This window comes from Andrena cerasifolii, chromosome 6, assembly GCF_050908995.1.
Source record: "Andrena cerasifolii isolate SP2316 chromosome 6, iyAndCera1_principal, whole genome shotgun sequence".
Lineage (NCBI taxonomy): Eukaryota > Metazoa > Arthropoda > Insecta > Hymenoptera > Andrenidae > Andrena > Andrena cerasifolii.
In genome coordinates, this window is record NC_135123.1 from 1,059,465 (window position 1) to 1,073,537 (window position 14,073).

A 14,073-nucleotide genomic window follows, 5' to 3' on the forward strand; every position below is an offset into this window, starting at 1 on the left:
TCGCATTAATATTCGGACACTTTTTAAAATCGCATAACTTTTTTAGAATTGGTCCAAACAACTTGAGTTTTTTTGAGAAGCTAGAAGGATTAATTTGCTAACTGACGCGTTTCGTCGTTTTGAAAAAAAAATGTATTTGGTTGGAATAGCGAAAAGAATAGTAAAGGTCGATTTTTCAACTTTTTTTTGTGAGCTTGTAATGAAAATTCAAAAAACCCGTTTGTAGATTGCAGTAAGTTGTAGACGTGTCTAAAATTTTAATCAAAATCGGTTAACGTTGCTCCGAGCTACAAACGTTTAAAGATCGCAGAATAAGGTCGAGAATCGCGAAAATTCCCGAAAATCAGTTTAATAAAATAACACTAATCGTGAAAGACATGGCAACACATTTTTGAGGCAGGCCGCAAGCAATAGCTAATAACTTTACAAATACATGGAACAATTATTATCAAATAAAATTTGTTTGGTACTTTCTTGAAGTATGTGTTAGTATTTGAAAATAATTTCAATCTTTTTCCTTCTAAAGATGACCTCGATGTTTTAATGATAAGGAGTGTTTGTATTTGGAATTTTAACCGTAATACTATTTAGTCTTTATCAACTATCTAACGCAGTAAAAGAATCGTGCGTTGTTTATGCAAGTTTCATAGAAATTATTTACTGGTTAGTTTCATGAAGCAGAAGACAAAACGATTGAAATCATAAGAACGCTACCTAACGCCATTTTGTAACGGTGTCGGCTGAGATACGGTGGAAACGATCACGAAAGTGAAAGCAAGCTGCATAATGCGGACTGCCCAATCGACCTCGAAATCGCGCAATACCTATCTCGACACGGTGGTTAAAGGGGAACCTGCCTGAAGTATTAGAAGAAGTAACGACGGGAGAGCGGTTACGTAATACGAAACAGACATAAAAATGCATGTTACAGGAGCCTTACTTGCATACAGTCACTATGGCATACGATGTATTTTCCAACATCTAGCAATAAGTATGTATTTGGTAATGTCGAGCGTTTTTAATTAAATAGTACATTGAAATAATAATGTAGAATATAGTGTCCCGTAACTGGCAATACAAATGTGACAACTGAAGATTTCACTTGAATAGAGAAGTCTGAGATGTGTAATAAAATTTTTTGCACGAGGATACGTTTTTGAAAGAAATAACTGAATATTTGTTTAGTACCTATGCAGTTGACTTGATCTCAAATTAGCAGATGTTGTTTTAGATTACGTATGTACACATATTTGTTCACGCTTATCCTTATAAATATTGTAAATGTTATCAGTTCTTTTGCATCAGAACTACTACATGACCTTTAACAATATGAAATTGTAGGTTATTTTATTATAATAACATTGGTACACAGCAGTCGGGAGTATATACATATAAATATAATCCTCGCGTTACCAGACGTGACAGTTTTACTTCTACGTAAATTTCAGAATTTTCTTAGAAACATGGTCTCGTGTGAGAAATATTATTCTACACTACTTAGGTATCAACTCATTATTTACATAGAATCGTCAACATTCCGGTACCTTCAATGGCGGCACACCTCATATAATTTTTACGGTAAATAAAATGGACAAGTTTATATTGTATTATTTTCACTAATGTTAAAAGCCCCGTTTCAGATATATGTGACGAATTTACGGACAATTAATTAACTATCGATATTCGCAGGGAGTTGTCATAAAACAATTAAAAGGAAGAAAATAATCATTTTATAATCGTATTTTTTATTTTAATTGTGCAGACTTTCGCCTAATTTTATATTTTAGCATGAAAAATAATATATGCTTAATACCGAATTAACTCAGAACTCACCACGTGGAGGTATCTGCACCAGGAGTTCCATCCGCCCACCCTTCCATGTAATGGTACATTTCAATTTCACTTACCCTTTTTTTTAGCAAAATATTCACTTTTATTGTCAAATGTAGATAATTCCGACCTAGCTTCTAATTTAGCTCTTATAAATCCATCTCTCGATGATTCACCACATACTTTTTGTGAAGCCTCAGTGACCAGTTTTACACACCGCTCAACGGCTTGAGTATGACAAGGAAACTTTTCAAATGGGTAAATTTCTTCCTTCCACAATATTTTGTAATTCAGCATTACTAAATTTCATTGTTAGCGGTGGTTCTGTCATAATACAGTTTTGCCAGTCAATTATATTAATATAATCCGGAGCATCAAATTTTATATTCGACAGCTTAAAAAACCTAATTCCACTGACCGTTTGTTTTCTTGCATTTTGGATTCGTCTAACAACCAGTTCTCTAATATATGCCCGTGGATCCACTGGTATTGATAATAGAATATTTTCAAGATGCGCAAAATACGCGTTACTCGCAAAAACTTTATCAATTATTCGGGTTATTTTTTTTGGAAACTCTCTTGATGCTTTAATGGGATTCCATATATGTATTGTCCCATATGTTATCCCAGACTTCGTTTTTATTTGAAACCAAGTTGGAGCATATACTTTTATAATATATTGAGTTAAAATATTTAGATTTTTCGTTGGATTAGTAGTAGCCACATATAAACGCAATACTCTGTTGGCCGTCGTTAACCACCTGGTTTGGGATATTTTACCAGGATATTTCTCGGCCAATCGAACTGAACAGTTACCATCACGAATTGCATAACACATTTGGTATAGATATTGTTGATCGGAGCTTAGATCTGTTTCTGTTACAGTCGGTAGCACACACTCAATCATGTTGAAAGGAACAACGGGCATTTGTTCACAAATTTGTAAGAGTGAACCAATCAGTCCCGAATAAGTGTCTGGTCTGTTTGTTTTGCCATCTAAGCTTTGAAGCAAATGTCGTAGAGGTAATTCATTTGATTGAAGTAGGCAAATACTCCACTGAAGAAGTTTTCCGATAGCAGTTTCCATTAGTCGAATAACACCTCCTTTATAGCCTGTATTCACGTATATACCATCACATCCGGTAACTACCAAATTCTGAAGGTTCACTTGATTTTTGTTTAAATAGTGTGGAATACCATTTTGTACATATTCAGCACGAACAGGTGGCTGCAAAGAAAGATGACCAAAATAATGACTTCCAGGTTCTTTTATTGTTGATATATATTCCTGTTGTTTCTGAATAAGACGTCCATTTATCTGATGAATGGTTGGATCTTTGCGACCATCAAAGTACAAGCCCTCAAGAGTTTCATCACTTGCAGAATCGACAGATGCAGATTCTTGATGGCGTTTTCTGTTTTTACATTACTCCCGGCGTACTTTATTTTTTCCCACTACTTTTGAGGTATTGCCTTCAGAAATTACATTTAGGTCTGCCAAAACTGCGTTTACTATTTTTACAACATTTCTATTTGATGCCCCTGTCAAATCGGCAGCCTTTGCTGTATTAGTTGGAACAGTTCGCATTTGTTTTTTGGCACAAGTCTCTATCTCAATAATTTTTGGTATTTCAAAACCATGGCAGAGAAATTCCTCATCGCTACTACTTTCTGCTGAACTCTCAGTTTCTGGATCATCTTTATGGGTAGAAGTTCCACTAGTGCTAGGCATTGGTTCGGTTGCTTGGGTATTTCTTTCACATTCCTTACCCTTTCTTTGCATTCGCTTCTCCAGTTGATGTGTAACAAGTTTATCAACACCACCAACTACCATGGCTTCCTCATTTCTCTGATCCGTTATGAAGGTCCATTCTAATTTAGGAATCTTTCGTGATTTTTCACAGCAACAATCCTCCAAACGTTACACTTACACGAACAGATATCAAACAGTTACTTAGAATTTTTTTGAAAATTGTTTTTCTTATTTTGCAAACTCTGTGATGTATTGCTTTTAATTGTCTTAATAATGTTTTGGTATTTTTCGTTATAAGCTAAAATAATTTTAATAATCCTTTTAGGAGACACGAAAGGAAGTGATGCTCGAGTCCAGACTTGTGCAATTTTGGAAGCAACTATATTTGCAACACTTGCAGCAGAAGGTTCCTTACTACAATTTCCCTTAAGTTGTAAACGAACACTTTGATAACATCTCATGACATCTTTGTATGCTGGAAGTTGAACAGCATTTTCCGGGAACATATCCTTGGCGCTGCCAAATATACGACAATCACTTGTTCGAGTTTAATGAAATATTTCGACACTTCTTCGATCACATAGATCACACAGTCACACACAAATATAAAAACTGATAAAATCAGGATACCACACGCTACTTCTAAACGCAACAAAAAAACCAATAACCACGAGGTTTAGAAGCAAATTGTGACTGATTGAATTAATTGCTCTTATTTGTAACGGTAAATGGGAATACACAAAACTGTAAGACAATGTTGACTTGACTGGAATTTCAGTAAAAGTCGACTGATGTTTTCAATCATTAAACAAATGAACATCGTCGCTAAGGAATTGTCACGATCTTCTTTTTAGCGTCGCGAGGTGTCCTTGACGACAAGTCACGTTACTCGAAAAGAAGGTTGGAAAGGGAAGCAGACACGTGGGGCTACACTAATGCTTCACAAAAAGTATGTGGTGAATCATCCAGGGATGGATTTATAAGAGCAAAATTAGAAGCTAGGTCGGAATTGGCTACATTTGACAATAATGGTCAATATTTTGCTAAAAAAGAGTAAGTGAAACTGAAATGTACCATTACATGGAAGAGTGGGCGGCTGGAATTTCTGGTGCAGATATCTCCACGTGGAGAGTTCTGGGATAATTCGGTATTAAGTACATATTATTTTTTATGCTAAAATATCAAATTAGGCGATAGTCTGCACAATTGAAATACAAAATACCTTCATTTACATACTTATTTATATTGTTGACCGATGAGGGTGGCTAAATAATTTTCAAATGACTTCAGATTTTTAGGGGATACTGAGAAACACACAAAAAACATTAGGCAAAGAAAAAATTTTGAAAAAAAATTTCACCGAGCTTTGAGCCTGGTGAAAAATTAAGATACGACCCTTATGTTTTGCGTGTCTTTAACTCGTAATAACACAACTTTTCCACGCTAGGCTCCAACGAAAGTAAACAAAAATTATTTTCGGCCCACCCTATGGTGGAGGTACCGTATCGCTGCTCAGGATGGTTGTCCAGGGCCGCCGATCGAATGACTGTACGCCGAGGTAAGGTGAAGTACGAGAGTTTATTCGCTAATATACAAGTATCCCGACAAAGTCTGTGCTGCTACACAGTGTGAAATCGGCTTAATCTAAACCTTAAGGTGGCTGTTCCAATGAGACCGCAAATGGTATTTCCTATACCTAAGCGTTGACGCCATGGCCTCACCAGTGCAACGACGCGCCGCACAGGCCCTTTTCGAGCACTTGAAAAAAGGGTCTATTGTTGTATGGGGTCTCGAGGACCGTCAAAGACAATAAAAGACTAGTCTTGTTTTATATGTACATCGTGCTCTGTTTATCTGCTGGATTGAAGAAGTCAATGACATTTGGGTGTTTCTTTTAAGATATCGGAAAGAAATTTATAGCACAAAATAGGATAAAACTATTGCTTTCTAACGATGTAAAATTTAATATTTTTTACATTTATTAATTTGTTTTTTTTTTCTATTTTTGAACTCAATCGTGATAAGAAATTGAAAACTGTTTATTTGGTACTTTATTAGTGGTTTAAGTCGCACGTTGGGGAAACTTTCCAGTCGAGGTATGCAATTTCCAGACTTCCAACTCCGCGAGGCGTGCCTCGCGAGGAATCCTCGCGAAGTCGATACGCACCTTATGGCCCACCTTTTCTAGCACCCAATACGTCAGCGAGTGCTTCTGTTTTGATATTGCAACTCTTGTTTATACTCGAGAGATAAGTGATCTCTCTCGAATTTGTAGGGAGGACGACGAAGCCGAGAACACGCGCAGTCGGCCGACTACTCTGTTTATTAGAGGTGGAGAACTATCGATAGTGTTGACTATCGATATTTTCGATAGAAAGTCACCTCGGCTATCTATATTATCGATAGTACTATCGATAGTTTTTGAAGATAGTAAACAAAAATATATAAATGTGATGAAAATTTAGTAAAACATATATGCTTTAAAATATTATGTTTGATTTTTGTATTTCATTTTCAAATTCAAAGTAGACTTACTTTATATAATATATATTTTATACGATAAAAAAGTTATAAATCTTAACTGCATTTTGCAGATAATAGGGATCTTATCTGGACATAGATCATATTGTATTGGTAATAATAATGCTATTGTTGTAAATTGAGCGTAATGGCAGACGAGGCAAGTCCCCACATTGATACACATTATAATGAATAAAATATCTTCTTTTGTAACATTAAAATAAAAACATTCATAAATCGATATAAACTGTGACGGTCCTCGCCTTTTTGAGCATTTCTCGTTAACTTAAGTGGATAGTATTTTTGGTATGTTTGAAGTAATCATCACATTGTTAGGACTGCTGCCAATATACAGAAGGCTTGCCAGCGTCCATTAAAGCACTTAAATATTCATCATTTAAGTAACTAAGTAATCTTTCAATACAGTTCATGTGGTAACCCAGAGAAAACGTTCTCTACCCGTTCGTGAACTGCAATGCCTGAATGTATCATCTTGCAATCCCATTTCGTGCATTTGCGCTAACTGCCTTTACAAATCCATGAATTACGATTATTCTTATTGTTAGTGAGTAGTATTTGAATACATAAATATACTTCTGAATCGATGCACCTGAATTTCGTGAAATCATTCAATAAACACGACGCCTTTTGTAGTTTGCAGAGAATATTTCACGGTCACTATGGGACTGTGAATGTGCTTTAGTTTTACCTGAAAATTTTCAGTATTAACATTGATTATTTATATGCCACGTGCCAACTCGCAGAACTGCGCACACGACCAGCCATAAGGCTGGAGCAGACACGTCCAGTAATTTAGTCCAGTAACGTGAAATTTAGTAATTTACTATTGTTTTCTTAAACTATATTGTATAGGGATCATCTGTATGCGTTACCTTATGTACATGTTTTATATTATCTTCCAATTGCTATTTAAAAATGTTAGCATATCTACATTTTTAGATTTCAATCTTGTTCTTTTTTCGCTTATTAATGTTCCCGTGGAATTAAAGACTCTTTCACTTTCCGTGGACGTATCGGGTGTATATAAATACTTAAGGCTGCATTTTTTTTAATGAATTAGGTGTAGTACTGTACATCTGAAATAAAATAACTGTAAAATAACTATATTCACTTTGTATATGTACTAATTTCTGACCAATGTACCTTCCAATAGAGTAAAGGGTCCGTATCTGCAGAGTCATTTGATTTCTCTAAATATTGCCTTTTATGTATTATTATATCTGCTGTCGCGGACCTTGCTTTATTAGAGTGTCTTTCTTCATGAAAGGAAAAAGGGAACTGGAATCATTTTTCTTTTTTTTAGTCGTATCAGGTGATCGCTGTTGACCCTTGCACAGATTGTTATTTGTTTGTAGTTGTAACATCTCAAGTTCAAGAAAATATACTGCTTCATTTGCATTAACTGAACTAAAAAATCCATCTTTCTTAAATCGCGGATCTAATATCGTTGCTATTCTCGGTATCGATCTTCGTTCGTATGGAAGTAATCGTATTATGATGGATGACAGCAACTTGTCACACATCATTTTTCTTTCTTCTGTTTCTAAGGAGAATTTTATGTTTGTTAGTTTTTTTTATGTATTCCACAAGTAATCGGTATGATTTGTGTTATTGTGACGTATGTATTTCCTGATACTAGTTTTGTTGCTGTATCAAACATTTCCAAAATATTCTCCATATCCTGTAGGAGCAAAATTTCTTCATTTATAAATGGAACAGGAGCCTTTTTTAATTGCGGCAATGATCGTGACAATGGATCTTTTAGCGAAAGAATTTTTTTATCATATTTAGTGTGCTATTCCAACGCGTAGAAACTTCTTGTAGTAATTTGTGTGGTTCTGTTTTTGAATCAGGGTTATCGTCTTTTATCGGAATATTTTGCTCTGATTTGATTTTGTCCATTGCGATGGTACTACATTTAAAATATTTAACTATCTCCCGGCATTTGGTTCTAATATCCGGAGCACAAGTTATTTCCAATGCATCTTGTACCACAAGATTTAGCGTATGTGCGTAGCATGGGAGATGTTTAATTTTTAATATTTCCGCAGTTTTTATCATATTAGCAGCGTTGTCTGTTACAATGCAAATTACTTTGTGTTTTATATCCTATTTTATAAATATTCCCGTCAACGTATTTGCGATTGCTTCTGCAGTGTGATGCATTATATGTTTTGTCGAAAGTGTTGCAGATATCAATTCAAAATTTGTATTTACAAAGTGGCAATTGATAGATAAATAGCTTTCACTTCCTCGAGATATCCATGAATCGCATGATACAGATACATAATTTACTGTTTATAACATTTTGTGTAATTTTTCTGCAGCTGAAGAATACATAGTCTTTAAATATTGATCTCTTAATGTCGATTTTGAAGGTAGGGTATATCGAGGATCAAGTATTTTAATGAAGTTTTTAAAACCGTCGTCATTGACAATACTAAATGGCTGAAAATCAACAGCAATCATAAACATTAAAGCAGTATCAATATCCTTTGTTTCTTACATTCTTTATCGTATAATATGGCGTTTTTAAACAATGGGCTTATTGATCTCATGCAAGATGTTGCAGAATTGTTATTATTAGTTCCTGTTATAATATATAGGTATAGATGAATAATTTGAATTATAATGATAATAATCGTATTGATAAGAAATAGTGGTAAATATTAATAAAAGGGGACCCAGCTACAATGACGAGTTGTTCAGAATCATGCCCCCGACGACATATGTCAAGGTCAACGTCATTAGAGCTAGGTCCCCTTTTGTCAATATTTACCCCAAACTACTTGAGTTTTTGCAAGATAGAAGGATTTTACTATATATCGCGTTTTCGACATTTTGAAAATATCGAAAGTTTCGAAATTACAAAGGGCACTAAATGTTAGTTTAGGTCTAGGATAGGTTAGGTTAAAAGAGAAGATCAGTTAATTTGAATTGAAATACTAAAAAAACATGTTAACAGTAAACTGAAGAATTAACATATTACCACTAACATTAGTAGTGGATATAAAAGTACCTGAGTCTATTGACTGTTCCTTAAGGGGAGGTTCCGGTCTAAAAGTCGATTTTTTTATTCATTTTTTGAATGTTCAATCTTTTAGGAATACGTGTTTAAAAGGATTTGTTGAAATTCGTAAAATTCCCGAAGTTATAGGCATTTGAGTAGCGGCAAATGCATGGGTAACACCTGGCCACTCGGCACTCACGTAAAACTTTAAACACATTTTTCTCAAAACAGTGTTCTCAAAATGGTGGGACTTGTATCTCCAAAATTTATTATCCGATTCGACTGAAACTTGTTTTACTTTGAAGAATATATTTCTGGCTGGGAGGGAAACCAGAAAAAAGTAAAAAAATTGAAAATTTATAATTTTCGAAGGCGTTGAAAGGGCGAAAAATATAGGCAAAAAGTGATTTCAAACTTCAAGTGTCGTCATTTTCTAAAAAATGTAATTTTTCATTTTTTTCTGGTTTCTCCCCTAGCCAGAAGTATATTCTTCAAAATAAAAAAAGTTTCAGTCGAATCGGATAATAACTTTTGGGGATACAGGTCCCACCGATTTTGATCAATTTTTTGACGCCTTGAGTTTAACAACTCCTCAGTGCCGTCTGTAATGATAAATTATAAAACAAAAAATACATTTCTATAACTTCAGACATCCTTAATACAATGCAAAACATCCCATTAAATTATATATAGCAGTTTTCCTTTAATTAATTCCTAAAGATCACCTATTTTGGGGGGCTCTAGACCGGAACCTCCACTTAATACCATGTTGTATATTCTTGTGGAATTGTTGTATATGGTCCCTTAGATTAGATGTATTTCCACTTGTTTTGTATTCTCTTTCAGAGGCACGGCATTTTGCCAATTTTCTATCATTCGATTTCTCAAAAAAATCCCACAAATTTGAAGACTTCATTGTGGATCCCTTTTTTTTAATATTTGTCTTTTTCCTCCCCAACTTCATTTCTTATTTCTATTGGATTATTGTCTACAATAAGATTAAAAATGTCACACAACACATTCTGCTATATTATTCTACTTTAAATTCGTATTTAAAAGATTGTACCTTTTCTAATCTTTGCGAGGTGCCTCTTCATACCTTATCAAATGTAGTGTATAAATGATGAAAACAAGCAAAATACTAAAATGAAATAATTAAGATTTAAGAATAATTAACAACGTTCAATTAATAAACAAATAATCACTAATCATGAATAAATCAGACTTACTGTGCGTCGCTGAAATGTTAATGGCGTTAATGCAAAAATATCGATAGTTATACAAGACTATCGATAGTGATTTCGATAGTGTCGGCTATCGATAATATCGATAGTACTATCGATAGTTCTCCACCTCTACTGTTTATTCCTGTGTCTCACCGCGAGGCGTACTGGTATTTCTTCAGAGCAGAGATGGGCATTATTTAAATAAAAAAATATATAAATAACTTATTAAGTAAAAGAGACTTTATCTATATTCGTCGTAATAATGTTTTCATTCCACGGGAATTCATCCGAAGCTTCGAATAATGTTCTCACTTTCATTTACATTTATATCGTTCACAGAATATACAGATTATGTACACAGAAACGGAGTTTCTTTATTTTTCATCGTATCAATATGAAAGTGACACCAATGGATTCCTTGCATTCTCCCGATTAAATTGACAAAAAAATATTTAAATGCGACTACATTTAACGAAACAGGCTTTCAGTCCTGCAAATTAATTTTATGCGTAATATCGTTAATTGAGGCAGTGAGAGCAAACAACGGACTAACCCACATTTTTTTCGAAATTGTGTTAGTAGCAATAGCATATTCCAATAGGATCTATTAATCATATAAAATAGGCGTTATTAGGTCGGTGCATACGTTCGTTCGCATTATTGATACAAAGTGTTTATTACAAATATAAATATATTTCATACTTTTGAAGGCTGGCGTTCCAATGTGCGGCCGGCAACGGTCCCACTAGTGCAAGGGAGAAGTATACATTTTTTTGGAAATTTAATCGGGAGAAGGCAAGGAATCCATTGGTGTCACTTTCATATTAATACGATGAAAAATAAAGAAATTCCGTTTCTGTATAATCTGTGAACGATACAAATGTGGCTCGGCTCGAGGAGCCGACGGCTTCGATCAAAGGCGCCCGAGGCTCGCCCAGCTGTAAATAACTTGAAAATACCTAGCAAATAACTTTCGGAGATAAATATAAATGAAAGTGAGAACATTATTCGAAGCTTTGGATGAATTCCCGTCGAATGAAAACATTATTTATGGTGCTTCGAATAATAAATAACTCTGGGTTATTAATATTTCATGAGTTTTGAATAAAATTTCTGCCTTTTATTCGAAACCAATTTTTTATTTAAAATAATTTTTTGCCAATCTCTGCTTCCGAATAATTTCGTTTCCTACTCCATTGTCAGAGAAACATTTTTCGATCTAACATAAAAAGTCGTTTCTTATTTATGTTGGTGGAGGAAGATGCCACGTCCGATTCCCAAAAATTAATCAGACTGATCGGCCAGAGCATCTCGCCAGGGTCGCGGTTTATGGTCATATTTTCCCGCGAATCGGCGCGGCGATTAACAACAGTACCTGCATGCGGGTCTGAAACCATCGTACACACTATCCACTGACAGAGCAAAATACGGATTAACTCATTATCAGACTGAAGAATGCCTAAAATTCTTAAAGACGGCAGCACGTTCTTGATTGCACTTTAGAAATGCTGGCAAACAGATGTTGTCGAAACGTTCTTGGGAAAATATGAAATTACCGATCGTAAACAAGGAATGAATTCTCGCTTGGTTCTGAGCCCGCTTTTGTCCCAACGCACAGTGGACGCCAATCCCAGAATAGAGAAAAAATTCATCATGCTATTTTTTCCAACCGAAATGTCGAATCGTATCAAGCTACTTTATAAAAAAATTTTTTTTTTTTTTTTTTGGCAAAGATGCCTAGTACTGGATCTGAAGAAGTCAATAAACAGTTTAAAACATCTTTGTGTGTATTGCAATGAGAATATTTTAAGCGTACAATCTTTTCTATACTTTTTAAAATCTTTATTTCTGGCTTCTTGGGTCCCTTCACCCAATTAACCGATTAGAAGGTTGCCCAAATATTGTATAATTTTGTAGGAATGTATTAACACTTTGTGAACAGTACCCATTTAATATATTGGTACCGGGATTAACATGGACACAGGTTTACAAATATTTCTGCATTTTCCATAGTACGTATATTTATCAAAATGTTTTAGTTTTATTGGAATTATTGACATTATTTTTTTTATATAACGTCAAACCTTCGTATGAGTTGTATATTAACACTCTTTTTATGAACTTCCTTAATAATATTCGACATTTTCAGTGCGAAAAATAGGATGTTGCATTTTCCCCCTATTTCTTGGGATTCAGCCCCACTGTACAATATAAATAGTGTCCATGGGAACACTGAGCAGCTGATTATCTCCTAATGTATTGGAGATAAAAATATATATATATATGGCGTTGCATGGTTCGAGGGGGCCAATTTATTAGCGCAGACGAATTTTTTTCGATTATTATTTTAAAAGATACGATGGTCTAGTTCGATTTTTTAAATGGAACTATTTTTCTTTTTTTTTAAGAGGTTAGTCGATAGTGCGTTCCAAGACAAATTCAATAAGCATTAATGTATACACTTCATTGCCACTGTTTTTTGAGATATTGCGCTTGCAAATTTACTAATTTTCACTGGAAGAAAACCTGCTGAAATAGCTAGGACCGGGGACGATTTTGCTGGGGTCACGGGTGGCCTTGCCTGTTGAAACAGATACTTACCTGCCAAAGGTCTAGGTTAGGAATGCGAGGCCTCCCCAGGGAAGTCCCCGAGTCGTCGGGGAATCGGTGCGGAGTGTGCATCAACATCATGTGCGTGAGGGGGGGGGGGACAAGCGGACGTATCGCTAGCTTGCTCCCGCATCAAGTCCTCCTCCTCAGGTGCGCTACTCCGCACCCGAGGACGACCACCGTGGAGTTTTAGTGGGTGCAAGCCCCACATAACCCCTGACCCTCCCCCGAGGGTTAGGGGTATCCGTCAGGGATTTCTCCACGTAAAAAAAAAAAAAAAAAAGGAATGGGAGGCCCAAAGGCTGGACAATTCTTTGCCGTCAGAAATGCTACTTACTAATGTTAATGTTTCAAAACGTCATAACATTTACTCAATTTTCAACTTCAATAGTCTTTTATTTCGCACTTGCTTCTACGCTCGGATGGCCGGTTCGTTTGGGAAGGATGCAAACCCGATTAGCCCTAATACAATTTGCTCCCTATAGTTTAGAAATTTGGTCTAGCAACTTTCACACCTCCTCACCTAACCAATCGGATTCGTATCCCTCCCAAACGAACCGGCCATCCGAGCGTAGAAGCAAGTGCGAAATAAAAGACTATTGAAGTTGAAAATTGAGTCTGAATGAAGAAATTGAGTAAATGTTATTACGTTTTGAAACATTAACATTAGAAAGTATCATTTCTGACGGATAAGAGTTGTCAAGCCTTTGGGCCTGCCATTCCTTTTTTTTTTTCTTTTTTTTTCGTGGAGAAATCCCTAACGGATACCCCTAACCCTCGGGGGAGGGTCAGGGGTTATGTGGGGCTTGCACCCACTAAAACTCCACGGTGGTCGTCCTCGGATGCGGAGTAGCGCGCCTGAGGAGGAGGACTTGATGCGGGAGCAAGCTAGCGATTCGTCCGCTTGCCCCCCCCCCTCACGCGCATGATGTTGATGCATACTCCGCACCGATTCCCCGACGACTCGGGGACTTCCCTGGGGGAGTTAACTCCTCCCCCAGCACCTAGCTCCGACGACGCGGGACGCACCACGCGTCCGCGTCGCCACGGGGTTGCTGCTACTAAAGCGGGAGGTGCCCCCCGGCACCCCCACCCCACAACCC

General features: G+C 36.0%; 2 long non-coding RNA genes across 2 annotated transcripts; both read right to left on the reverse strand.

The window, feature by feature from the left end:
• Positions 1-6,609: 6,609 nt before the first annotated feature.
• On the reverse strand, positions 6,610-7,442 carry LOC143370014 (uncharacterized). Its single transcript, XR_013085549.1, has 3 exons — positions 7,268-7,442; positions 6,997-7,200; positions 6,610-6,812 (listed from the first exon to the last, which is right to left on the reverse strand). It is a non-coding gene; the product is annotated as an uncharacterized LOC143370014 (long non-coding RNA).
• A 2,455-nt stretch (positions 7,443-9,897) lies between these two features.
• On the reverse strand, positions 9,898-10,396 carry LOC143369607 (uncharacterized). The gene is made up of 3 exons (XR_013085451.1): positions 10,364-10,396; positions 10,201-10,275; positions 9,898-10,122 (listed from the first exon to the last, which is right to left on the reverse strand). It is a non-coding gene; the product is annotated as an uncharacterized LOC143369607 (long non-coding RNA).
• Positions 10,397-14,073: the final 3,677 nt, after the last annotated feature.